Source organism: Harpia harpyja, chromosome 7 (genome assembly GCF_026419915.1).
Source record: "Harpia harpyja isolate bHarHar1 chromosome 7, bHarHar1 primary haplotype, whole genome shotgun sequence".
Classification (NCBI taxonomy): Eukaryota; Metazoa; Chordata; class Aves; order Accipitriformes; family Accipitridae; genus Harpia; species Harpia harpyja.
Window position 1 is genome coordinate 57786966 of NC_068946.1, and position 14207 is coordinate 57801172.

The following is a 14207-nucleotide window of genomic DNA, read 5'->3' on the forward strand; positions in this document are numbered from 1 at the left end:
ACACAGTGAAAAAGAAGTTGAAAGTGCAGGGGTAAAAATATACTTCAGTCTTCTTCAATGACCAAGTAAAGTTTGTAACAACTATTTGACAGCCAACTGGAGGAGAGTCCCACAACAGCAAGGTATTTAATCGTATTGTATCATAAAATTGCCAGTCCCTGACTATTTCTTGAGTCAATATGAGTGCTCTAATGCTGAAGATCTTACAGCTGCTGAAGAGAAGCATGTCAGAGTCTCTCAGAACAGACAGTCCAGCACAGCAGAGTTCATCACAAATCTGAAATGCAGTTTCGTTTTATGAAGTAAAATTTAACATCTAACTCTTCTCCTTCAAAGTGGGGTAGAGCCCAGAAAAGTCAGCGGACAGAAGGTAAATGCAGAGCATGGGTGCTGGCTGGGGGGGTGACCCAGCAGGCCAAGCAGCACCCATGGGTTCCGCACCGTGATATCACGAAGGCCGCAGAAGCAAGGAGGAGCGGGTGTAAAAGCAGGGGTGTGCCAAAAAATACACAAAACAAACAAGCACCCTGACCAAAACCTCACGGAGAAGGAAGCGTAGCACCCCCAGGAATGGCCGCAGTTCGTTACAGAGGAGCTATGGACACAGGAGGCTCCCTGTGGTGCTCCCTGCTCTGGTGACAAGGTCTGGTCATTGACCTTCCAATATGCAGTCTACTACTGCTACAATGTTTTAGACATGTGAGATTTTTAAACTCAAATAAAAGTGGCAATATAATCAATGAGATTCACTTTACATGTCTCAAATGCTGTACAAACCTTAAAGGCCAGGTTAAGTGCTAAATATTGCAAGTTTTGCAGAACTTCACTGTAATTATGTCACTTCCAATAATTTAAGCCCTTTACATAAAACTCTAGGGGGGAAAAGCCACCACAATAAAACCTTTCTTAGTACATCAACCACCACAATAAAACTTTTTTTAGTAAATCAACAGCAAGATTGGCTTGTGTTTCATAGGTACTATACCAACTACAAAGTCACTTCTTTCTAAAAATAACCGTAATATATTACTGTCAGTTACATTATGCAAGGCACACAGGGTACACTCTGGCATTACGCTCTGAACCTTTTACAGCCCTTCTCTTTCTAATCCCAGGCCAGATTCAATCAGTGGTATAACAACTCACTGTTTATGGCATCACAATCCATAGCAGTGAAAATATTCATAAAATCACAAATATATCACTTTGCAATTGTACAAATGTTTAACGGTCTTTACCCACATAAAGTGGCTTACTAAAAGCCACGTAAAAGCAGATCCAAGTCTTAAGTTTGGCATAACTGAGTCAGGACTGGCCTAGCAAAAATGGAAACAGCGAAGGGAATCAGTTGCCATTCTACTATTTGGTAACATGCAATGGCCATTTTAGATAGACTCAGGACAAAACAGGACATTTTAAAAAAATGCATCTGTTTTGACTCCATCTGACAAGATAAACCCATCATTAAATGATACATGCAAATTAAGTTGCAACTCAAAATCTTATTTTCTCCTATTTTACAAGTAATTGTGGTGGTTTTAGTTAGAAATAAACCTCACTTCAAATACTTCCGCATTCACACATTTCATTAGCTTCACGATTATGGTAAAGAAAGAATACTTATGAGTGACAGAGGGCATTGTAATTCAGTTGCTTTACATTCCATGGAGGGAGAAGGAGCACACAGGTCAGGTTAAATTACAGTCCTCCATGATCCTTGCTTCTGGATAAACCTCAGAATACATTCCTGAAAGCTGCACAATGCCGGGCAAGAAATACAATCTATCCAATTTGTACCACATAAATTGAATGGCCATACCAGGTACCCATCAAGCAACACAGCACTGCAGGGAGTCACTTAATGTTCAAGTGATCCAAGTCTACTTAAAACTAATATTTCAAACCCAGAATATCAACACTAAGAGTCCAGTTTAAATAAATAAATATAAATAAATAAATTCAAATCTATCTGTATTATTTGTATTCCATATGAGGTTATCAACTTTATACCTGTATGTTTCGCAGTCACCACTTTTATTTCGAATAAGCACCCTTTCACCTTCTGTGATCTTCACTTCTACATTGAGTTAGGATGGGAAAAGCTGACACCATCACCCTCAAAACACAAAAATAGATTAGTGGAGATAGCTTCTTACACAGATGTAAACACTTTTAATCAGGAATGCTCACCCTACAAAAGGAGCCTACTAGTACAATTAATCTGCACGAGCCACTCCTGGCACCACAACAAATTTCCATGAGGTGACAAGAAAAGGACCCCATCATGTAATTTACTTTTGCCAACGGAAAAGCTGTGCAGTTTGTCCAGCCCAAGAAGATGAGCACTCATGCTTTAGATAGCACGATGACAATGGGACAGTCCAGTTCTGTGGAGACAACGTTAAGACTCACGGAGACATAGTTCATGGAGTGGAGATGATGGCACCACACATCTGTATTCCAACACTGCTAAGCAGATCCTAAACAGCAAATAAGTACCAGCACTACCCAAAACTGATGCAGAGACTGGACTCTGTCGTGACTGCAGAGGCTGAAATAATAGTATCTGAAGAATATTCAAATGCGAGGATTCTCTGGCAACAGTTTGGTAAGTGCCCAAAAGAGGCAATTCCACCAGATGCTGTCAAACTGGAACAAATGCTTCATCATTTCAGAACTGACATTTCACAAACCTTTCTGTTCCAAGAAAAAAAACTAATCACTGCAATATTTTATACTGACTTGGGATGAATATCAGTTTTTAAGGATTATATTTTTATGCATGACAGTTCAGCTTAAATAGATTTAAAACGTGTTTCCAGTTTCTGTGTAAAAAGTCAATTTTTCATTCCCCACATAACTATTTTTTTCATATCCTGATTATGAGACTTTGATACTTGGTTCATCTGCACTAGATACTAGTACTACTAAATCTTGTTGTACAGAAGCAAGACTGACAGTATTTTATACTATTACTTAAGTTCATGAGGGCACTGAGCAAACTCTATCTATAACTACCTCTATAACCTTTAAAATCATAAAGTAGTATTCAATCTTTGCATACCAATACTCAATACAACATTTTTTAAATACATAACAAAAATTCTTTCTTAGGGTAGCTCTGAAATAGCTAACAGGAATCCACATTAGAAATCCTATGCCAATAGTAGTTTGAAAATCAGCAAGTGCTGAAGGAGCACAGAAAATAAATCACAAGTGAGCAGTTTCACTAGCAGGCTTTTTACAGAAATTACTATTTAGCTCTATCAAACAAAAACTCTGTTTCTAAGGATAGCTGCAAAAATAATCAGAGTATTAGGATGGAGAAGTATAAAGATTATCGGCAGTATTTCAGGTATTTGAAAGCCCATTTTTTACTCCTTTTTGTTGTATATATCCAAAATTAAGGTGTTAAACATTCTATTTCCTCTAATTTTGAACTACAGAATAGATTTGTGTCTGATTTATCCAGTCATTTGATAATCAGGTAATTTTTAACACTGAGCTAAAGACAAATGCATTGCTTCCTTGTTGGCAATACTTTGTCGACATGCCTGTTTCATTGCAGCTTACAATCAAGAAAACTCTGAATTAGATCCATAAATATAAGTAGGCTTCCTATAGGCAATCTCAAGAAAGTAACTCAGATGGGGGGCAGAGCAGGGGGATCCTTACAATGCATTCCTTGACATGGTAGCTGTCCTGGTTTCAGCTGGGATAGAGTTAACTGTCTTCCTAGTAGCTGGTACAGTGCTATGTTTTGAGTTCAGAGCGAAGAATGTTGATAACACTGATGTTTTCAGTTGTTGCTCAGTAGTGTTTAGACTAATGTCAAGGATTTTTCAGCTTCTCATGCCCAGCCAGTGAGAAAGCTGGAGGGGCACAAGAAGTTGGCACAGGACACAGCCAGGGCACCTGACCCAAACTGGCCAACGGTGTATTCCATACCATGTGACGTCCCATCCAGTACAGAAACGGGGAAGTGGGGGGCAGGGATTCACCGCTCGGGGGACTGGCTGGGTGTCGGTCGGCGGGTGGTGAGCAATTGCACTGCGTATCATTTGTACATTCCAATCCTTTCATTATTGCTGTTGTCATTTTATTAGTGTTATCATTATCATTATTAGTTTCTTCTTTTCTGTTCTATTAAACCGTTCTTATCTCAACCCACGGGTTTTGCTTCTTCTCCCGATTTTCTCCCCCATCCCACTGGGTGGGGGGGAGTGAGTGAGCGGCTGCGTGGTGTTTAGTTGCTGGCTGGGGTTAAACCACGACAGTAGCAAAATTTATGTTTAAGGACTCAAAAGAATTACGTTTTGCTCTTGAGTCTTACAAACCTAATTGTGTGCTAGGGCTCCCAGTACTATGAAGCTCAGGCCCCCAGTTTCCAAACATGACTAGTCAGTAGTATGTTATCAGGCCACTACCTAGTCTAGCATTCTGTGACAGAGTAAGCACCATCACCTACTTTTGTTATCTGTATCCTGTTCTCCTATTCACCTCTCTACGCTAAACAACTGGACTTTTTCAGGTTCTTTTCCTGAGAATCACTTGGTTATCTTCCCTGCTCACACCTAAAACTTAAAGTTATATCTGAAACAAGTATTCCTGAATATAATTATCCAGGGATACATTCCATATTACTTTGCTTACCAGTTCTTATGCACCCAAATTTTTTACTTGCTGAAGTCTATCGAGCTAATCTTTTCATTCAGCTATGCACTACTTATGCACAAAATACCTACCTATTTTACAGAGGTGAAGAAATGCATGTAGAACTCAGAAAAATATGAATGCACATTTATATTATTACCCTTTTCCTCAGCTACCAAGAAGGGACAACAGTGTCATTTTAGAAATTACAGTACCTGAACGACCAGTGAAGTGCAGCAACACAATCTCTTTCGACACACTTCTCTAGGAGGTCTTTAAAGCAGCAAAACTTGAGTGCCGAAATAATACCACTAACAGAAAGAATTGCTTTGACTGGACTTTAACAGGAAGGAAGAAGAAAGGAGTGTCTGAGCATCCCTGTGGCAGACAAATCCATTAAAATCAGGAGTGTGAAATAAAAACTGTTACTTTTTATTTATCTGTCTCAAATTCTCACCATCGCTGCTTTAAAGACATCAGACATTCTAACAGTAAAAGACGGATATCCTATACTGGCAAGTCTAGGTGAGAAAGTTCCTCCGCCTCACATGACTAAACACTTGAGACTTGCTGTTAAGAACTGCATTAATTGGTCTTTTTGTACTCAACTGTGTAAACAGCTAACCAAACTCCTTCGTTACTGTTTTCCCTCCAACTTCAAGTATCCAATAAAATCAAGGTCCAGTAAGAATAAAGAGAAGAACACTGCCTTGTGGTAAATGCCTTCTCTTGTTTCATTAACACCAGCAGAGGCTCCTGAGGTGTTAATTTTCCATAGGATACAGCAGACCAGCTGTGAAAAAACAGTTCAGTTGTTTGAATGGCGAAAGCACCAAAAACTTTTTCCTCAGCAAAGCAAGCCAGTTTAACAGGGTCATATACTAGATTAAGATGTGTACCTTTTACGGAACTAATGCTAATTTAATGTCACTGTGATCCAGCCAATTTTTGACACTATCTCCTTTTCTAATCTGCCTGAAATCTATGGATCATTCAGGTGCTAGAAAGCTCTACATATATGAAGAACTGGATTTGGCTTTTCCAACTCCTCTCTGTAGACACACCATCTAGAATCCTTTGGTGGTATAGGTGTCTGTGGACTGAATTACAGGTGCTGTTAATGATCTGTGTGTAAAGGACAGAAGCAACTGAAAACAGAAAAGGTTCCAGGAAGTTTACATAGAGTCATTTCACTGAAATGCCTGTGACACTAACATGTCCTGAAACTGCCTTCATCTCCAATAATTACATATCTAAATAGATGCCTAAAAAAAGTTTATCTTCCCTCTACATCCTAATTTTTCCTCCGAGATAAATACTTTCCCCTCAGCGAAGAAAGCCTGAATATACTTGAGAACCAGGTAAGAAATGCTCTTTCCACCCAAGTCCCTATTCGTTAACTTAAATGAGAATCAGTATCATACTTTTAAGTGACCTAGTCATTCATGGGATAATTCTGACGAGTTTTTTCAAGACTGATGACAGCGGAGTGTCCTGCAGTCAACATTTTTTTAGCTTGGTAAATACCACCATTGAGAATGGCAAGAGGGAAAGAGCATAATTAACTTCTATTACCATCTAACAGCAGCTTACGTAGCAGGGTTTTAGGACGGCACTTTCTAATCTTTTTAATGTTCATATCTAGATATATGCCACTTGGTAACATATCTACCTCCTAATTTTGTTCTCCTTATCCTTCTCTACAAAGAAGGAAGGAGAAAATAACAGTTTGAAAAATGAGAATGATATTTCAGTTGAGCCTAAAGCAGAATTTCTTACCCACAGTTGTATATTGTAAGTAACAGTGAAAGGAACACTAATTACAAAATAATCTCTTTTAAAGTGAAATTGAAAACAGGTGAAAGTCACATACATAATGTGGCTCCATAAACCATATTATAGCTCTCTGACCTTGCCTATGATGGTGCACCAAACAAGGCAGCTGACAGAGGCAGAGCAATTGTTGCAGCAGTTAACCAGGTCACTTCTTCAGGGAATTTTGGGGGAAAATTTCCTCAGGAGTCACCTTCTAGGAACTTCTGGTGGCCTGCTGCCAACAGTGATAGCTGGCACCAGGAGCCTTTTGCTTCTGTCAGCTGTTAACTGCCAGTGTCGACTAGACGTTTTCTGGGTGGGGAGCACCTGTACCTGTTGCCTACAACTGAGGGAGCGCCAATGACCCATTCCGCCAGCGCTGGAGACGTGGCTACAGACGAGGCAGGTCAGGTCGCAGCACAGCTCATGGGGGAGCAAGCAAAGGGGCCCAGAAGCCCTGCTGACGGCTGTGCGAGGACTGCAGTCATGCGCCGTAGGGCCTGAGCAACTGTCCCTAGTACATCAGAGAGCTCAGCCCACAAAAATCTCTCCTGGAGCTGCTTGACTCTCCATCGGTATGTTTGATTTATCAAGATGAAGCAAACCTGAATAAACTGTGATAGTTTCTTGCACTGTCCTATAAACAGTCAGGAAAGATTACTGGTAGCTATTTTGCATCTGACTTTTCAAGACAAACAGCTTGGAAAAAAAGGAAAAATAAAAGATTCCAACATTTTGTTCTGTTCTATTTCACCTAACAATATTCATGCAGCAAAACAGCAGCTGTCCAAGGACTGGGACATTAAAGCAACCGCTCTTCTTTCAGCGAAGCACTTTTAATTAAGCCTGATTATCTGCAGAATAAGTGATTTTTAAACAAACACAGAATTGACTCACTGAAGTCTTTACACATAATTCTAAATGTTATTGACATTTGACTGAAACATTAAGTGTTTTATTTTTAAATGCAAGTAGAAACAAGTATGTAAGGTAGCTAGCTACCATACGTGATGTACTGAGCTGAACTAGTGTTCTCTTATTTTTTAATTCTTATTTTGGTCTCAATGTGTGTGCATGGTATAAAACAGTCTATTACCTAACTGTCTATTATTATCTACACAAAAAGTTTACATTAATGCCCAGTGAAGCTATCCAAATTTTGCATTGTTATGCTCAACTGACTGGAGTTCAAATAACAGATAACTTATGTGCACCTTCAAGAAAGTAAGTTTAGATTTCTTATCGTGAGTTCTGAAAGCCTACTGTCAAACGATTACAGTGGTATTTTACATTTGTACTTCATAAAAATTCCAGTTCTCATAACTGTAATTAGTATTGTATAAAATGTTTTCCATTGCCAGCTCTACAACTGAAAAAAATGGTACCAAGAAAAAAACTTCACCTTTTAGACTAACACTCCAAAAGAGGAGGGTGGTGCCAGGGGATGGTCTCTGTCTCTTCTAATATGTTTAGAAGTCCTAGAATTATAAGAAAATTCCAGTTCAGCTATATTTAAGCAAATTCTCCTAACAACTGCATATTAGCACCAAATCAACACAATAAAAGACAGAAAAGCAATCTATGCAGACTGTTTTCTAAATCAACTTAATAGTTACACTCTGAAATCAACTGTTTATGTATGTAGCTCTCAACATGAACTTTCTTTAGTATTATGTAATGGCACGTATTATTAAAGAATCAACAAACAGGATGAAGCAGTGTTGCTTAGCAGCTGGGTAGCTTAGCAGCTGGGTATTCTTGACCATTGTATGATTTGTCTACAGTTTTCTAATCCATTTCTGTATTTGAGCATTGTATTTTCTGAAAACAGCAGGTCTCGAATAAAACATTACATTAATTGAATAGATATTCAGTGTTCAAAATATCTGTTAAAACTCATCTCGTATTAAGGAAAATCCCTAAAACATACAACCATCTTTCTGTCAAGTATGTATTTATTTTAAATAAATTCTGCTTAATAGCTCAAGAAATCTTTTCTTTTCAATCTCAGAATCTGTTTCTTAATCTGCTACCAATAAACATATATAGCAGTGCATTTGCACAAGATAGTAACTTCAAGCATTTTAACTCTATTAGAACTGTCTCGGAGCAGATAAAGAACTAAACAGGAAATACAATACAAAAGAGAAATACACACTGTGGCCAAGAAGCTCGAAACTGGGACAGCTGAAGTCAATGCCTTTTTTTTTTTTGTCCTATTCCAAAACCTGACTTGCAATCTGTCAGAAGCAGAGTTACTGCTTTTCTGCTAACTTTTTGTCATTCAGAAACTTAGTTCCAGTTTAGTCATTGTATTGTACACCTCTTCCCATGGTTCAAAAGCCAGACTTCATCTCCTCAAGCTCAAAATCTAGGCTTAGCTCCAATTACAGGCATCAACAGAGCTTGAGAGAATTTAGAGAGGAAGTGCCCAGCTGAACCTTTGATGGCAAAAGCTGCAACAGGTTTGTCTGGAAACTGTTAGAATTCAAAAGTGTTAAAATTCATGCTTGTGCCAAACATGCTGGTTAGCATTTCCATAACTGAACCTCACCTATCTTTGCCAAAGAACAATAGAAGGCACTAAAATAAAGGCTAACTTTGTGAAATCTAATGTATCTGCTCTAACATTTACATACAAAAACTCTCCAAAAAACTCACTACAAACAACTTATTTTGCCCACCTGGTATTATTTTGCTTCACGTGGGGAAAAAAGCTCATAAAAAAAAAAAATGAGTGGCAGAGAAAATGTCAATACAAACACTTAAACTTTAAAAGCATAAGCTACAGGAAGGGTAATTTTGGAAAGAAATAACTACAAACCCAGGTATCTATTTGTGTGTATGAACGCCACATGAGTCAAAGTAACCAACTCGGAACTAGTTCATGGGCACTCCCCTGTAAATCTTTCAAAGAATAAAGATGCAGAGAAAAGGATCCCTTTACCCTGCAGTCCTAAACTTACAGACTACCATAATAACTCATGTACTCCAACGAGTAAGAACAGGCAAGGATGTTAATCAAACTCCTTCATAATAAATGGTCTAGAGTCTGCATTAGCTGCCACTTCTTCAGATTTTCCATCCTAAGAATTTAAGATACTATTTTACTGCTTGAAAAATTGCTGAAACTAAAACAACCTCCATACTCCGATGAGAAATGAGTTCTTAGATATTAAGTCAGGGTTCCAGAAAAGCATTCAGCAGAAACAAATCTTTTGAGTGTGTACCTGTTACCAGCCTCAGGCTTTGCACTAGGTCCCAGTTTTGTTTTAGAATAGCACCAAACTTCAGTCTCATTATTCTAATATTAATATCGTTTTACATTTAAACAAAAAGAGAAAAAGCCAAACATCTAAATGGTATATTCAGTTCTCCAATGCCAGCAAAGACTAGTTTTAGTCATACCACAGCAAAGAGGTCCATCAGCCTCTCACGTCATTAAGTGAATTTTGGCACCTTGACTAAAAAACTTATCATTGAGGCATGCTAATTCCTCAGTTTTGAACTCTTAAAGCACCTTGTGGTATCTTCCAGCAGAAATGCAATGGTTCCCACTAACAGTCTGAGGCAGCAAGGCTGAGACACAGATAAATGGTTTCCACATTTTCATGTTGTTCCACTCACGTAGTTCTTTGGAAACCCAGAACCAACTGTAGAAGGAAGTATTCTGTGCTATACTACCCATTGATTTGAGTCAGCTTCATCATTGGCATCCACCCTCATTTTCATCGGTTATTTGTTCATTGCTTCTTCCAGTTTTAAGGCATTATGATCTTTAAAAAAATTTGAGACATTTAAGCGAAATAAAACAAAACAAAACAAGAGTCCACTGAAGTTTACCTAAACAGAGTAACCAGAAGGAATAATAATGGGGTTCTTAAGATACAAAGAAATAAAACCAAGCCTCAACAGAAGCCACAGCAGCTATTACCATGTCAGAAGACTATCCTTGCTAACTCCATTCACAATATTATTCTTACAAACCAAGCAGATGCAAATCTGACATCTCGATGTTATTTACACACTTGAAGGAAGTGGTTAGACATAAAAAACCTGACAGATTGCATTTTTATTTCCACATACTAGAGAGAAAGAAAGAAGATCATAAACTATCCATATTTCCATCTACAAAAACAAAAGTACGTGTCAGAATATCTAGATTTCAGGCTTCTAACAAAGCCACATGCTACACATTACATCTTCCTACACTACTAAAGAATACTAGTTAAAATACAAGAGTCCATTTCAGCTGTATCAGGTGTTGTTTTCTTGGCAAAGCTTGGCAATCATTTAAAGATTAAGAATGATACACAGTATTCCCATAAACCATTCTATCAGAATTTAAAAGCATTCTGCAAAGGCAAGCTGGTACATCAGGGCCATATTTGAGTAACAGATAAAACTGTAGCTCTTTTGCAGGGTCGGGGAGAAGGAAGCCTAAGCAGCCCCAACTCCTGCCACACAGCATTCACTTCAGGAGGATGGCAACAAGAAGCGCACAGCGATGGCCTACGGCTGCTCCCTGGATTAGGATCTGCCCTTCTCTGTGCAGCAAGAGCAGCTGTATCCCTCAACTGCGGCTGTCCCCCCACACCTCCCTCCCCCGGTGGGACACAGAACAGACACGAACTGAAAGGCAGCCCACAAACCGGTAGCTCCAGCAGCACCCATCAGGGCTGTCCCTCCTGTTTTACAGGAATCCAGTTCTGTCAAGTAAGCTAAGCTGAAGCTTGAGCCAACAAGTTCAGCTGTGAGGCACCGAGCTTTGAGTTTAAGAGCCTCTACAGAGACAGAGTATGCAAAAAGATATCACGGGAAACATTTCTGAAACACCAGGATTGCAGGACATTGGAAAAAACTGACCGGGGTACAAGAAGCCAGCTAGACAGTGAGGGAGTGCAAGCCTGCTGGAAGACAATATGCATTGTTTTGCTGACACCCAAATTAGGACATTTCTTAGACATTGTCAATATCAAGCATTATTGTAACATATTTAGAACATGAAATTTATATAAAATTCTATCTAGTAACAGGAGCAATTTTGTATTTTATTAAAAAAAATTAATGGAATTTTGTTTTGTAAGAGGGATTAGCATAGAACAGTACTCCAGGTCACTGGTCTTTCAAATTAAATAGCCAGTGTTAAGGGGCTTTTGAGGGAGGCAGCATACCTAAGAAACCTAAGGCTATCCCATGAAACCTTTATTTTGCAGTTAATGCTCTCAACATGAAGAGGTCATAGTTTCATACAGAATGCTGACTGGCCCTCACTCCTCAGTAATCCTCAGAATACATGGGTATTTGGGGGAAAAAATAGTGCAAATCAACAGTTTCCAAATACCAGGTCTTCACCACCACTTGAGAAGCCCTTTAACAAATTAATGTAGGTTGAATCCCTCTTCTTCCCCATAGCATTTTTCCTGCCCTGTTCCCCTCAAAATAAACCTGTATCTACACATTCTAGCCACTCTATTGTCCATACCCTTTTCTCTGTATGTAACAACCCATGTGAAATAAAGGGTCAAGCATCTCCAAAAACCTCTTTCTACCCCAAGCTGGAGGAACAGTCTCTGTTCCTCACCTACTTACATTTCTCATAGTGTGAACAAACATAGATTTCTTGTAGATGCTGTCTACTTTACAAGTTCTTTAATAATGGCTATTTAATTTGAAAATATTTAACTGAATTATAATTTTTCTCCAGATTTCATTTTTGGTTCCAGTATCTGTCAATATAGTGGATACCTCCTGTTACTCAATGAAACTGTACCTGTATCATTTTATTTCCATAGTAAGATACAATAACAGAAAAAGTGGACATTTTGAAGAGCAACAATGATTTTGGTTAGGAATTCACTACCAGTTTTTTTCATTCTCTAACTAGCTACCAAAAAAAAAAAAAAAAAAAAAAAAAAACCAACCAAAAAAACACCAACCAACCAAAAAAAAACCAAACAAACAAACACACGGACAAGAAGTCTTTGGTACCAAAAGAACAATATTATTTTAATATGAATTTATATTGGAACTGCAAAATTTTACTTAGCACCTTTCTAAACTTTCACAAAATAACCAAGACCATGCATTGGTATTATCCGGTATAGAACTTCAGTAACATTTATCATGGTACGTGCAATGCTATTGCAAATTCTATGCCATTTACACTAGCGTTAAGGTAAGACCAACCTTAAGGAAAAAAAAATCATTGTAGACCCATTTAACAGAGCAGACTAAGACCAAAAATGCACTGTAACCATCGTTTTACAATGTGAAATCTGTTAACTGATACTCTGGAGCAAAATAAAACTGGACCTGTGCACTGAGTGATAGCTGTCACACCCACCTAGTCCTCATCAGCAAGAGCCAAGAAATTACTTGAAGTAGAAAAATCACATCAACTATAATAAATACAGAAACAGAACATTTCCTATACATATAAGAAAAGCTGACAAAAAGTTTTCAAATAAAACAAAACAGCCTATGTTTGTTAGACACGAAACAGTTCTGCAAGTGATAAAAATAAGCTATGAAATACCAATACTTCAGAATGTGCATGAAACATATGCATTTTATGTCACTGTTTTTGTCCAATGAGTATTCATCAGAATTTTTCATAGTTAATACTAGTTGTCTAACACCTAAATAGACTTTAATTTTTTTTAAATCTCATGCAAATCAGATATATTTGCTCATCACTACTATCAGATAAGCATTACAAAAAAGCAGTAGTTTTATATCTTAGATTATAGAAAAATTGAAAGTTACAACTCTATATATTCTTTCTTCAATCTATAAACATTTCAAACTATTAATCTGGGGAAGAGGGAGGGAGGGGAACAGGGAAGGAAGCACAGAAGGACCGAACACTTGGCATTACAGAAGAATAAATACAGAACATTAACAGCTTACTGTGGAGAGTGGTTTAATCAGGAAGTAGCCATTATCCTGTCGCTACAGAGCAATGACAGCGCTCCAAAACAACAAGCCGTGGCTTTGGTGTTGGTGTTTTGTTGTTTTTTTTTTTTCTTTCAGTCAAGAAGGAAGAAAGAACACATGCTATCGTGCCTGAGCTTTGCTGAGCCCAAAGGTCGCCAGATGTCTATTGTCAAAAGCTACCCTGAAAACAAAATTCAAGCAAGCATTTACAAAGCTGTACTTGAGGAAGCATCTAAAATCTACCACAACCTCCCTCTGTGTTACACAAAAAACATGGCTGTCTTATTCAGAGATTAGCAATTATTGTAATGAGATACTGTCGGAGAGGGTCAAATAGTACTTCCTGCAGTTTACACATCTTGATTTCCTGGTAAACAAACTGAAAGGCAGGTGGAGCACTTAGATCACTAGTAAACACACACGCTCACATGACCAAAACCAACCTAGATGGAATATGCAGTTTTAATAAAATGTGTATCTGTATTTTAATTACATGAGGCAACAAGGTAGCAGAAACATAAAAATAACTGAACCATGAAAGAAATTTTTTTCCACAATGTTACACAGTCATCAATGCCATACTTTGTTGTTTTCTTTTTTAAGCAAAGCCCAAGAAAAATATTTTATTTTCTTTTAAGCGATTCTTATGTACACACACCCCCACCTCAGACCAAACTGGTCACAAAGCTGTTTTGGTATGAGAAGGTGCTCTGAAATGATAACCTGAATCAACCCTGGAAAAGCCTGATACTGAGTAAAAAAAATGCTAATCACTGTGTTCAGAATTTAAGCATCAATCT

The 14207-nt window shown here is 38.1% G+C and overlaps 1 protein-coding gene across 6 annotated transcripts in view; it reads right to left on the minus strand.

Annotated features, from left to right (window-relative positions):
- The window catches only part of BAZ2B (bromodomain adjacent to zinc finger domain 2B), a 165513-nt gene that overhangs the window by 91761 nt on the left and 59545 nt on the right, over positions 1–14207 (minus strand). For 2 of the 6 annotated variants that reach the window (XM_052791121.1, XM_052791120.1), the window contains exon 3: positions 7871–7946. The exons of 3 other annotated variants lie outside the window; for them this stretch is intronic. The gene's annotated coding sequence lies outside the window, so the exon portion shown is untranslated. Of the gene's footprint in view, positions 1–7870; positions 7947–13380; positions 13662–14207 lie in introns of those variants that run through there. One more of the 6 variants, XM_052791122.1, reaches the window with a different exon arrangement.